The 14079-nt window shown below is 40.2% G+C and overlaps 1 long non-coding RNA gene across 4 annotated transcripts; it reads right to left on the bottom strand.

Moving 5' to 3' along the window:
- Positions 1-8985: 8985 nt before the first annotated feature.
- Positions 8986-14020, bottom strand: LOC143693773 (uncharacterized). 4 transcript variants are annotated; one of them, XR_013181721.1, is made up of 5 exons: positions 13646-14020; positions 12944-12996; positions 12220-12300; positions 9185-10000; positions 8986-9067 (listed from the first exon to the last, which is right to left on the bottom strand). It is a non-coding gene; the product is annotated as an uncharacterized LOC143693773 (long non-coding RNA). The 4 variants fall into 4 exon arrangements; XR_013181722.1 differs by having other exon boundaries at positions 13778-14020; XR_013181720.1 differs by lacking the exon at positions 13646-14020 and having other exon boundaries at positions 12944-13622.
- Between the last annotated feature and the right edge of the window lie 59 nt (positions 14021-14079).

Here is a 14079-nt window from a genome sequence, read left to right as displayed (position 1 = left end):
GTCACTGGGGAAATCACACTTCTTCCTAATGAGTTGGCTTTTCTCTTGTTTTATGAAGCATTCTGGAATCTGTTGAGAAAATTCTGTTTAGGAATGTGTATTAATGGTTCAGAACTTGAAGTCACTGGACAAATCTAATTTTAAGCATGTATAATTTGAAGAGATCAGAACCACATGGATGTCCAGTCAGAAGTTAGTGGTTAAACTGGTGTTTTGCTGAGCAGAACTGAGCATTTCTTACTACACTCAAAATCTACAGAGGAAAACAGCTGTATTTGCAGTTGTGGGCTGTTAGATATTTGTGAGCATAACTGGGTGTCCAGATTCCTCCTAGCAATGGAAACCAGTTAGTCTTCTGATTGACTCCAATACAGCACATGAGGCTGGTGTTTAGCCATATCTTCTCCACCAGGTTTGCAGGTAGAAAGGTAAATTCAGGCTGAAGCCAGGTGGCAGCTGTAACTCTCCATATGTACATAAAATTATGGTTTGTCTTTTTATAACATTTTGGCCTTTAAAAATACTATAAATAATGAATCTAACGGAAGTAAGCAACTATTATTCAGTTAATAATAAGCTTAGAAAAAGGTTGAGTGATTCATAATCCACCTTTTAAACAGCGTTAACTGAGCAATCTGAGCAAGGAAAAGATCCAAGAACTATTTTCAGAATCTTCCAGTCTTGGCAGATTTACAGACCAAGATGCTGAAGTTAACATGTACACAGCGGGAAATGACTCATGGGGAGCCAATATCCTAATGTGATACCTGTTTTGATAATTAAAATGAAATTAATGGTTGTTTATTCCTGCAAATAGCTTGAGATACCTTACAAGTACAATTAAGTATAGAAATACAAGTCTGGAATACCAAGTAAAGTGTCCTTCTGCTCTCAGTCTTATCTAGACTATCCCTAACAGATGCTTCTTTGGGAACATTCAGTGATGCCCATTCAGCACCTAAAACAATTAGTCTCTGTCAATGCTTAATTGTTGTCCTGAGACAATATTTTCCTTTAGTAAAATTCTATTGCTCTGAATTATGCTATTTTTCTTTTTAATATACAATACCTTTATGTATATAGAAGACACAGACCAAATTTCCTTCAGTCTTTGCTTTCTTGAACTAAACAAGTCCTTCAGCTTGCCTTCAAGCTTGAGTCATCATTTCTAAATATTGAGTGGTTTGATGTTTGTGGTTTGGGTTTTTTTTTTTAGGGGTCATTTTTATGACCTTTTCCAGTCTTTCTCCAGTTAATTTATATAATTCTTAAGCTCCAGTTTGGAGGTACAGGTAGTGCACATAGCAATGCTAAAAAAAATTACTACAGCAAGCACCTCTTTAATTCATCATTTACCCCACTCTCTAGTCAGAACACTTTATCTGCTCTATTTTAATGTATTTTTGAATCCTTTAACATTTGTATGGTTCCTCCAGCCCTGATGTTTTCCCAATAAATGCTTCAGTAACAGTCTTGCCCATTTGCAAGCAGGTGTAACCAGTAGTACTGCACAGTTTGTGGCTGCCATTTGACTTGTAGAGCATTAGGTTTCTCTTCTGTGAGAATTTAGGTTTCTCTTAGTGGTGTGATCAGACTCAGATCACCCCTCACTGAAAACAGCATGGTTTTGGAGTCAGAGAACTGCTCTGACATAAATCCAGTGTGAAGGACACCTTCACCAGAGCTTTTGCTCTGCTAACTCAGAAAATAAGATACACCTTTAACACTTCCACATCACTGTGCAGACCCAGCGTGGCTTTATGGCTCCCTCCTCCACCCTGCCATGTACAGCAGACACTGGTAATCTCTGAAGTCTTCACATATAAACCTAATAGCTACTAACCCTTCTTTCTGAGGAGGAAAACCGTGCTGTGGCTCTCTTCACAGCTGGATTTATGCCTATCCAAATTACTCTGTGTGTGTGTGTGTGTGAAAAGATTAGTGACAGCCGTTCTGCTGCAGATAACACCCAGTCCCCCAACTATCAGACACAAGCAGAATGTGTTTCAGCAGCAGGGCAGAGCAGTTTGCTTAATCTTTTGGATACAAAGGGGAAAAGGTCTTGCTTCCAACCCTTGCTGAGTCTGTGCCTCACTCAGGCACCTGTGGAAAGGTCCATGACTCCATTTTGAGCTGGTGCTCCGTGCCCCCTCAGTGCGCGGCTCCAGCCACAGCGGTGTCCGGGCACAGAGCAGCAGCGTAGCAACAGCTTCAAAATACAGACCTGGATTATCTAGGAAATTGTCCCTGCACAGTGATTGCAGCAATGGCAAACACAATGTAAATAATGGAGGTCACACCGAAAGAAAATTAAACCAGGATTTATTTACTCATTTGTTTTCCTTATATATCTTTAATCTTGTGATACTCTCTTTGATGTTCTGAAAACAAGGCTCTTATCCCAGCACGGACTGGTTTGGTTTTTTTTGAAACATCTCAGCACCTACATTTTTGGAGTGAAAAATGTTTGGATTTGTGGATTGATTTTTTGCTGGCCTTGAAAACTTATCTGTGTAGCAGTACTGTCAACTGTTGAATGAATCCTGTCCAAAACAGTGCAATTTGTATTATTTTGAATTGCTTATTTTAAAAGTACCTAGAGAGCAGCTCTACTGAAACAAAGATTTTACAAATGCAAAATAATGCATAATCCCTGCAGAGCAACAAGTGATGATAATATGTCAACTATTTTGGAGTCTGCTAAAGGAAAGCAGCATTTCTGCTCTGCTCTTTGTTTTCTTTAGATATCAAGGGTTGGATTTGGCTCATCCAACTGAAGGTGTGTCTGTAAGCCATTAACTACACCTCTGCAGGATATCTAGGCTCTTTCTGCAACAAAAAGCTATCTGAAATAGCATGATAGGATGTTAATTCCTGTGGCCAAGTGCAAGCACCACCTGTAGAGGGAGGTTCCTTGTTAGGTCGACTCTGTTCATTGTATGGAGCAGGGCCCAATTCAGTTTTCCAACCACGGGCATCCCCTGCTGGTTTAGATGTCTAAAGGCTTCTTTCCTGGCCTCCAGCTGCCTCTGGAGTGTCCCATATATCCTGTCTCATATATGTTTATGGATTTCCTCAGCTATCCTTCCAAATGCTGCTGGATATCTAGGCTTAGGCAACTGCATCAAGCCATAAACTTTCACTGAAAACAATGGCCTGGTCACCTGAAATTCAATAAATGGAATACTACCAGTGACAGTTTAAATACAAATCTTGGACTATAAGTGAATTCTAGTAATGGACATCTGGAAACAAACTTTGGATTGATGAATTTCTTTTTTCAGGCTATTTAATTTCCCTTTTTGTTTCAGTGTCCCCACTCAGCAACAACTGAAGTGCAATAGTGAGCAGTGTGATGTTGGACACTTCTGCTGTTCCCTTACTGTCTAAATTAACCAGATAAAATTATCTAATACATTTTATCATCTTTCCAAGACTGAGATCCAGCACTCTTCCTTTAACTTCAGTCAAATCTTATCTTTTCTTCAACAGCAATCCCCATATATGTGTCTTTCAACTGTATTTGTTTTAGAATTACATTTTATTTCAGACACCACAGTAGAAGAGAAAAGCTAACTGAACATACTGAATTTGAATTCCTAGATACTGCTTCAAACACAGCTTAAGATTTTAATTGGGAAAAGAAAAATTTGTTTCTTTGGGTCATAAGACCCTGCATTGAAGGCAAATTTTCCACTGTAGTGCCACTGTATTTACTAGTTCATTTAGAATTACTCAATGTCCTCTCATAACTTTGTTTGTGGCTGAAACAAGACATATAAATATTTTTATGTATTTGTGGCACATAAAAAATATTTACTTCTTTGTGGAAAATGTTATGAACCTGTATGAAACTGACTTGTGTAGCAGAAGAAAAGGAGGAAGTGTGTCATTCTAAAATGAGTCATTTATTTGTCATCTGCAGGTATGATTTTTATATTTAGATCTCTAGATGATCTTTTTCACATCAATTAGTGAAACAATTGTAGGTGAGTTTGTACTGTTTGTAGGTGAATTTGTTCGTCTCTGGTAATGCAAGACGTCAGTGACGTTCATGACGTTACAATGACGTGCTCACGGATAGCTGGGAGGTGAATTTGTCAGTGCACAGGTCTGGTTTCAGTACATCCAGCAGTGTTCAAAACCAGGATTTTGATTTACAAGTTAATTGATTTTCTGTTGCAGGCTCCATGCAGGTGTTAAAGAAGTAAAACTCAAGAACACATCTTCTGAGAGAAAACCATTATCTTCCTGCTTATAGATTTATAAAAGATGAGGCACAGAAAGGTAGAAATAATCTGCACACTGACTAAGATGGTTTCTTTGAGGATTCTAGGTAATCTGAAAAATAAATTCATAGGACTGGATGTGACTTTTTGGGACATGAAATCGAGTATTCTGTTACAGACAGCCTCATCATGCAATACTTCATTCATAAAGTGATCAAAGTCTATTTAGAAACTATTACTATTATCATTAATTTTGGAAATCTGTTTCAGAATGTCACTGCTCTAAAGGTTTGACACTTTAATTTCAAAATTACCTTTATTTATGTGCAGTTAAAACATCCTTGCTCCTGTGCCAGCATGGTCCATTAGTAGTCATTCATGCATTTAGCTCTTTTAAAAATCAGTTTAGGCTTAGACAATCTCAGATGTTTTGGGGCTAAACCAGCCAATCCTTTTTGTCTCTGTTTCTGCCAGTTGTCATAGTAATCCCCTTCTGCACATATTTTCTTTACACAAAGGTGCCTTTTTTTTTTCACAGCTGCATCTTGTCTCAGGTTGCTTCTGCTTTGATAGCTAAACTAAACAAGCAGCAAAAAGATTCTTTTAATAACCTCCTGTTTTAAGATACCTGTGATTGTTTGAGTAAACAAATTCTATTTGAGGTGAAATGTCTCTGTTGCTGTGCTTTGGGAGACCTCAGCACTGTGTCCCTGTAACTTGAAGCCTGGTAGAGGAGCAAATGGAAAGAGTGGAAGCTTTGCATCTGAAATATAGATATTTAATCACTCTTCAGACCTCTGCTCACATGTATTTGTACCACTTTTGGATTAATTTAAAATCTATTTGACTAAAAATCTGATCAGCAGAAGTGTTTTATATTTGCCCACATTTATACTTGTTCTATAAAAATGTTCATCCTTAGCTGTAACATTGATACTTTGGGTGGCCCCTCATTGCAAGAGGGTCTCTGTTAGCCAGAAATAGCCAGTGAGGTGCCCAAATAATACTGGCAAGTCCTCAGTAAACAGAAATACTAGGAGAACTAATTTGAACTTATAAAATTTTTATTTTTCTTAATATCATCAGAAACTCTTCCTAATTTTAATACACATTTTTCTCACTATTTCAAATTCATTTCTCAAACAAAGCCTAATGCTACTACAAGGTCTTATTTCTCCGAAAACTTACTAAAAGAATATGTTGGACAAAGGTCCAGTGTCAAGAGTCTATTATACACCATGTGGCCTGTTTTGAAGAGGCACCAATCTGTCTTCCCTTTCTTTGGTGAGCACATGGATTTGTAAATAATCACAGTAAGTAGTTTCCAGTTACACAGTACATACTTACACGGTGACATAAAAATCACCCCCTTTGTAAAAACACCAGAGATTGATTTATATGTATATCATACTGAATGATTGCATCACTTATTGGACTTCATGAGGCCCCTTAAATTCACTCATTTTCACCAAATATAGGCAGGATGCTTATCTGTTGAATCAGTAACTTGCTCACGGTCCTAACGCGTGTCCTTGGTGCGCTGGCGCCTTGCAGGAGCCCGAATACAGAACAGCCCAAGTTCAGAGCAGCAAATTCAGAGTCACTTGGCCCCTCCCTGGGAGATTGCTGCCAGTGAAGTTTGGCCAGGGCAGAGTTTCTGTGCGGCCCCGGGCGCGGATTGGCCCCGCACCAGGGGCTGATAACAGCTAAAAATAGGCCGGCTATAAAAGCCCAGCCAGCAGCTCAGCCAGCCTGGCATTCCCTCCCGACCGCCAGCCAGGGAGGAGACCGTGCTCCCCAAGTCCCTGCAAGGATGTGACCAAAGAACGCTCTGCTGCCTAATTCCACTTAACAATTAACTTGTCAGGACTGGACTGCGTGACTCATGGGGATGGTAACCAAGTACATCTTATGTTCATTAAAAAAAAAAAAAAAAAAAAAAAAAGAAACAGACTGAAGGCCACATTTTCCAAGCAGATTTTTCCAAGCAGAGCGTGACAGGTGGGCTGGTGGAATGTCTTTGGAAATGTGCCCATAGAATACTGTGTACAAGAATGTTGTATTTGTATATATATTCACATAATTACCTGTATGGAGAGTGTACTCCATGACTATGGAGTTCTGAACACTTGGGAAAACCAATGTATTTTCATTTGACAATGGTTTGACTAAGCTGGCATTGAGGAGTTCAGGAGTCTATTCTTAGCTTGCTGTTGATTCTGGGGAAATTCGGTCATTTCCTTGAATTTTTGTTCACTTTCGAGCTTTTGTTTTAAGATGTAGCCTGGGGAATCAGAGAGTTCAGTGGCTGAGTGCATTGCAAGATAAATCTTTGGGTGTCTGAAGTCCTTTGGATGAATAAAGAAAACACCAGTGTTGAAAAGCTCCCTTTTTAAAGTCTGGCAAAAGTTACACTGACTTGAAAACAGGGTGTAAATGGGGAAAGAATTAGGAAGCATTAAAAATCAGTGGCCCTATCAGCCCTATCAATTGTAAACTATTCCCACATGTATTACTTCCAGTGGCTCTGAGTCCTCCTCTTTGATTTTATGAAGCTTTGCACTATGAAGTTTTTATGTGTGGATTCCCCTTCATTTTCATTACAGCTTTTTTTTTTTTTTTTCTGGTTTACAATAATAAAGTGCAGGGTTTGTATCTTGGGAGAGTGATAGATGACCTGGCTAACTTACTTTCACTTTTTATTCTATATTCTTAGTTCTCTAAAAAGGGCTTTACCTTTTAATTACCTTTCAATTACCTTTTAATTTGTTGTTTAATTGCTAGATCTCTTGTGGCATATGAGAGAATTGCAGAGCTTGTTAGTTTGATAATTCTGTACCCCAAAGTCATCTTTTTCTGCTCAGGAGACCCAGCATGGTCAGAGATGACAGAAACTCCCTCAAAGACTTCCACCTAGTCGAGATCCAGAGCTGAGAGGAGTCAAACCTCACAGCACACACAACTTCACCCTTCTGAACTCTGCTTTTCCTCTCTGAATGTCAATTTTCTGTATGAACCTGTAGGCAAGGCTTAACTGGAGAATCTCTGTTTGCTGCCACCCTCTGCAGGGGAATTTAGTTTTCTCTCAACATCATGAGATACCTTTATATATATTTATTAATTAGTCTGGTATCAACTCTGACTTGCTGCTTGGCTAGAAATGGGTAGAAGTTGCTAATAATGAGTAAAGGGGTCCATATCTCATTAGAACTTTTCCAGCTGATGTAGGTCTCACAGGAAAGCCTAGTCCATTTTCTATAGAATTGCAGCAGAGTTGTGTCAGAGCAGTGACACTGCAAAGACAAACTGGGCTTTGACATTTTGGTGGTCTGTGAGGTTGCTCCCAGGTATTGCAGCCAGTGGCCAAGGGTCCATACTTTTCTTATAAAAGTGATACCTGCTATATGCTTTCTGAAAATTTGTGATTTGGCAAAAGATGGATTTTTTTTTAGAAACCTTCCATTTAAGAGGCAAAAAATCCCCTTATGTCTTTCTGGTTAGATCACCCAGTATTCCCAGTTCTGACAGACTTAAATAAGGCACTACTGTTATTTAGACTGTGCTCAGTGATGAATTTCACTAAAAATGTACTGTTGGTCTTAAGCCAACCACCTTTTCAAGAATTACCACAACCATCTTTCACTTAAGGATGTGGAACATGTTCTTTGAAGTCCTAATGAGCTAGCTTTGCTGATCACCAGCAAAAATCTGTTACTGTGATGGTTACCAGCAAAAATCTGCTAATGTAAAAGAGCATTTGCAGAAGAGAAGTACACGTGTGCTGAAGTCACCACCTTGCTTCAATCCATCCTGGTTGTTTGCATTAACTCTGCAGTGAAAAGGGTCCTCAAACAAAAAAACCCAACCAAACCTAAAATGGAGCATCACCAAGTCAACTTCAGGTGCTGCAAGATGTTGAACTCTTCCTTTGAAGTTCTTAGGAAGAAAAAAAAGAACAAAGAACTCGCAGTTCACTTCAGAACAGCTTGAGGTGATGCACTAAGGCAAGTGAGCTGGCAAACTTTGTGGAAAGTTTATCACAGAAGTACCAAAAGGTGAAATGAAAAATGAATGAAGGCAATTTATTAAGGAGAATGGAAGAGTTCTTCAGTTCACTGAGAGGTTCAAGGTCAGCCAGCTCCATTAACCCAGGCTAGCAGCACTGCCATTGACCAGAGGCATCGCCAGAGGTTAAACTTTGCTGCCACAGAGGGATGTAAGGATGTTGAGCCCTGCTATTTCACACTGATCCAGTGTGAGTTTATCAGGGAGCAAAAATCCAGAGGCCCTTTTCTTAAGCCAAACAGGACCTACACAGCAAAGGATTCTAAAATCCATGGTGCAGATCCATGCACATTACCTGCCCTGCAGGTACTGATGCCAGTGTGTAAACCCATGGGGACTAGCCTGAGTCATAAGTAATTTCAAAGTGAGCTGCTGAAGGCTTCAACTTTTAGAAATAATGTGCATCAGAACATAGAAAGTAGTTTCAGCTCTCAGCCAAATTGTTTTCTAAACAACAGTGTGAAACACTAATGGGTCCAATGAAATCAGCAGCAACTGTGCATTCTTTGAGCCTTAATTCCTGGGAGCAACTGAAGCCTAGCCTGAGATATGCAAGAGTTGTACATGCCATTTTGAACACTTTCTGCAAATAATAATTCATAAATCAGGATTAAAGTAGTGTGTTGTGTGCTGGTCTTTTGTTTGGGAAGGGATTTAATCCTAGTTTGCATGTTCATACTTCAAATCTTAATTAATTTAGACTTAATTTATTATAAGAAGTATACAAAGAAGTGAACAGAAATAATCTAAAAAGGGACTTGCATGATGAACTCCTGTAAAACAAGACAGGAATAGGCATTACTTACTGGGTTGCAGACTTGGAAGTAAAATAATGTAATTTTACTTCTATGACAGTAGTGAGTCAACAACAATGGGTACATCACAATTACCTGGTTCTGTTTTTCTCCACCACACTTGAAAGCATGGAGGATTCATTTTGAAAAGCAAGGGCTGAGGATTTCTGCATTTCTCCTTTTATCAGCTGCATTATCCATAGGGCCCACAGTTTGGGACAATCTGTCATGCTCTCCATTGTATCTCCTACAATACCACTTTCCAGAGCAGTCTCAGTCCTGGTTGGAAGTATCTTTTGTTTTTAATTGAAATGTCAGTTTTGGAATGATAGTGAAATAAACCACTGCCCTCTAGAAGCCTCTGTATTGAATGCAGCATTAGGAGATGATTTTGTACCTTTTCAGAGCCACTTCCTTACAAATGGGTACCTGAGACTGTCTCTATGTGAGCACTGAGATCATAATCCATAATGCAATCCCTCTTCACGCTGAACAGCAGGTTCAGTTTTTCTCTTCAGGTTTTCTCTTGAAGGTATTAATGCTTATTAATGTTACAACAAAGTTTGATCCACTTGAAAACATAATTATGTATAAAAATAATTCCATGGTTTTGGACTAGAACATTGCAAAACTCCAGTCTGAATTGTTTCATTCTGCTAAACAGAAGAGTTTCAGCCAGATCATTTTAGAGCTAAAATGCTTTTTAATAAAAAGATAAAGGAGATCTGCTGTAGCTCATGGCTGTGATGGATTCATAATATCTGGGGGTGGGTATAGAGTGGGTTACCTCAAACTGGCCAGTTAATGGAGTGCAAAGTTTTCTGCTCTAGGCTTTTCCATCCCATCCCATTTATTGGAACATTCAGGCTGCACAGCTGTTTTTGTATCTCTTGATGTCTTTTCTTTCATTACCTAGAGTGTGGGAAAATTTACAAAAAGGAACAAAATCAAAGTTCTTCCATCAAACCAACACATTTTGAGGTACTGCACATCTTTAGAGTCAAGGGAAAGTATCTGGTCACCGAGTGCTGGCATGAGACTGATGAAAAGAGCTTTGTATGTCCTTGCATGTCTTGTACATTTGGGAATGGGAACAGACCTGTTGTCTGGCCCCAAATATCTGAGACAAATCTTCTTATTTTTCTGAAATTCAGACAAGAAATCAATAATGACACATTGTAACTAAAAAAAGAAACAAAAACAAAACCAAAAAGACCCTGGATTGATTCCTTGCAGTTGTTAACTTGTTAAGTGTGTTGCATATCAAAACTACCAGCATCCAATTGGAAATTGCCAGTAATTCAGAACTGCCTCTGGAAGAGATGTTTCCATAACCCATTAAAACCCTGGCTGCTGCTTAGGTGTGGGGGTTTTTTGACAACTAAGCAGTTTAATAATTCCCTGGTAAAATCATAGCCCTGAATACCATTTACTGCATTTACTGCAGCTGCACCGAGCTTTTACATCTTTTCATCCCAACAATGAAAAACGTTGCCTGTGTCGTATAAAACTTGCAGTACCTGCTCTGATGGAAGGGGCTGGATGGAAGCACTGGGGGATGGATGTGCCTTGTGCTCTGATCCTTCTTGGTAACGTAGCAGTGTGCTGGAGAACTGATAGAGTTACATTCTGGATGCTTGGCCTCTGCTTCACCCCCTCGGGACAAATCTTTGCTGGAAGTGAAGCTTGGATCAGGCCTGTGAAAGCCGATAGTGCACCAGGGCTCACCTACAATAGAGTCTTACGTAGGGACATGGCTGTTCCCTTTCTGAAGCCGTCCTCTTCTTTTATTAATGGGATGATGTGCTCATATTCATTTCTATATCTCATAAACCTCAAACTATAATGACTTGGCTTATGAGGAGTTCATAATTCAGTGTCTAATGTTCTTGTGTGTAACTCAAAGCCTCTGCTACTTCTGACTTGTGAGAAAATGATAGGCCAAACTAAGTGACTCATTCTTTGCAGTAAAATGAGAGTGTACTAATTATTTATCAGTATCTTACCCTTAATTTGGCTGAAGAAAGAGCTGATTTCATAATACACAAAAGAGCTGTGTAGACACTAAAAACCATTATAGTCAGAAAGGTTCCACCCAGATGTAAGTGATAAGTCAGTTTTATATGACAGAAAAGCAGTAAATGCATGAATAGATTCCTAAAGCAGTGCATATATAAATATATATATAGGTATCCATATATCTCTATATATTTCCTCCTACTCACTGCCTTCTACAATGTTTATCCTAAATTCAGCTTCCAGAATCTCTTTTTTAAAAAAAAACCAGCATTATATGAACAAGTTATGTTGTCTGTTATGTTTGGTCTCTTTTAGGGATTCCATGGAGGTAGTTTTGTAAAGCAGAGGGATTTCTTTTTTTTTTTTTTTTTTTTTTTTTTTTGAGGTGGGCTAGCTTATTCTTTCCATGGATACCTAAAAGCAGAGCTGGAACACCAGATGTGTGGTATTTACTCCTCAACTTCTGTAGCCTCTGAGCACCCATATCGGTTCCTGGGGCAGGGGGTGAGGTGGGAGCAGATGGGGAAGGCACCTCCCAGTGGCAGCACTGCCCAGAACACCCCGAGCCAGGTGGGATCTGGCCCATCCCTGCAGCAGTTTATATCTGGGTTAGGATGGAAATGGCTGCAGGACACCTTTGCTCCCTTTGTATTGCAAAGTTTCCCTTCTGCTTTGCTGAGCCTCAGCACAACAATCTTCATCTGCAAACTAATTACTAATTATAACACACCACTAAACCCAGACAGTAATTGGGAGGGAAGGATTTGAATGCTTTAACACGTTGAGGCTCTACTGAAATTGCTACATCTAGAGTTTGACTTTCAGAAGCACAAGGCACACACAGCTTCTGGAGGGAGGGATGGCACAGGCACAGGAATCAGGCTCTAAAGCCATAGATTTCTTCTACTTAAAAATTACTGCAGGATTTGTCTGACCATTACATGTTTATCTCATTACCCTGGGCTCAGTGGAAAAAATTAGACACTTCTAGGGCATATTTTTTCATTCTAAAATAGACATCTAAATAGGTCACATGCATCACAACTTGTAAGTGCTGATGTTTGGAAAGCTGATTTTATTTCTACCCTTTGGTTTAGCATTAGCAGCATTACCTCATTACTGTGCTCATAGCTGGCAGTATCTTCTCTTCCAGAGCCAATGGTCCTGGGATATAACTTGTTCAAACCACCTGCCTAGATCAAAACAATTTTTTCAGTGAGGCTGAAAAACATTGTTTTCAGTGAGCTAAAGGTAACCTCAGTCAAGATGAGCCATTTCCTATTGTTCCCAAGAACCCTTATTAAAGGGAAATTACGTCGCCACGAGGTGCTAGAGCAAAACAGTTTTTCTGCAAATCCCAAAAGCTTATAATTGTATAGTTAATAATGCATTATTTAGGGATGCATTTTAGAGATATAGTGATTATTCTCAAGTTTTTGGCAGACTTTTATAACTGTAATGCATAATTACAATGCAATGATTCTTTCTGCCACATGTAAGTACACTTAGCCCATGTCCTTGGAAAGTTGCCAGTAGGCTTAAGAATAATTGTACTCTAAATGTTTGGTAATTAATGTGCCTAGTCCAAAAATTACATGTAAAAATTTGAAATCAAAGGAGTAATAACACTTAATTTTCTTATAGTTAACCTTCCAGTTATTTGAATGAGTGCTAATTAGATCTAAAAACCATAAGCATACTTTTACAGTAATTATAATGATGATTATGTTGTAATTACAGTTGCAACAGCATAATGAGATTTACTTGTTAACCATTTCAGTCCTTCATGTAGTGCACATGAAGCAGCTGTTGTGGGAAAATTCCCATAGAACTTACCCAAAGGGCCATGGAGGTGCTGGCTGTGACTGCTCTGGAGCTGTGTCAAATGCCTACAGACAGAACTGGAGGTCACCACAGAAGCACACAGCTAAGAGCACCTTCAGGGAAGGCGAGTGTTTGATCATGTCCAAACCCTCCCCAAAAGGCATGTCTGGGTCAGAAGGGGAAGATAAAACTGCTCATGTCTGGCAGCTCGAGCTGCCAACACCCTGTGAGCCAGAGCTTTGGCAGTCCTGAAGCAGGATCGGGGCAGAAGTGTAGCAAGAGACTTCCCGAGGGCAGGAAGACACAAAGTCCCTCCAGGCAGGGATGGGGATGAGGAAGAGGTGCCAGTGACCCCTTCACCTCTGCCTGCTGTCCCCTCCTGTGCCAGCACTCCCTCCCTTCGTGCCTTTTGGCTGTGTCAGGACTTTCTATAGGTGCCACCTCATGCTCAGGGCTGCTGTGCAGTGCCCTATGAGTCACGCCAGGAATGCAGGGTGAAGGAAAGGGAGTAGGGATGACAGCAGCATGTCAGCAGCAGGCTGAGGCCCTTGGAACCCTCCCATGCTCCACCCAGCAAATCATTGCCCTCCTGTCCCCCCTCTACAACCAGCACCCCGGGGGACATGCTGAGAAATACTTATGGGACCCAAACATTGCCATTCCTCTGCTCCTGAGCTCCATCAGCAGTGGTCACATCACAGGTGCTTCTCTTACCTGAGTACTCAGTTTTGGCTCCTGTACCCCTTTGTACCCCACACATGGCAGGGGCTGCTGGGGCAAAGCTCTGCTTTTCTTCCCATTCCTTGACTGATGCAACAGCCACTGCACAGGCTCTTTTTCTCTTACCTTTCTTAGCAATAACAATGTTAGAACTTTGAACAGCTACAGGCAGGACAAACACCCTTCAGAAAAGCAGCAAAACACATCACGGTTGCTCAAAGCAACGAAACCAGCCCGGCTGCAGGACTTCCTTCTTCCCTGTCCCTGGTGCTCCCCGCTGTAGAATGAGGGAGGGAACAACAGAAACGCAGAAAACAGGGAAGAGCAGAATTATTTGTTCAGAGACTGATCCTGTCGTAGGTACCAGGAGCTTGTCTCCTCCCCTATGAGTTTAACCCCACCCTCTGTTTTTTTATGCTCGGGGCTAT

The sequence above is a fragment of the Agelaius phoeniceus genome, chromosome 3 (assembly GCF_051311805.1).
Source record: "Agelaius phoeniceus isolate bAgePho1 chromosome 3, bAgePho1.hap1, whole genome shotgun sequence".
NCBI lineage: Eukaryota > Metazoa > Chordata > Aves > Passeriformes > Icteridae > Agelaius > Agelaius phoeniceus.
The sequence above is the reverse complement of the archived record's forward strand: the minus strand, read 5'-3'. Positions and strand labels throughout refer to the sequence as shown.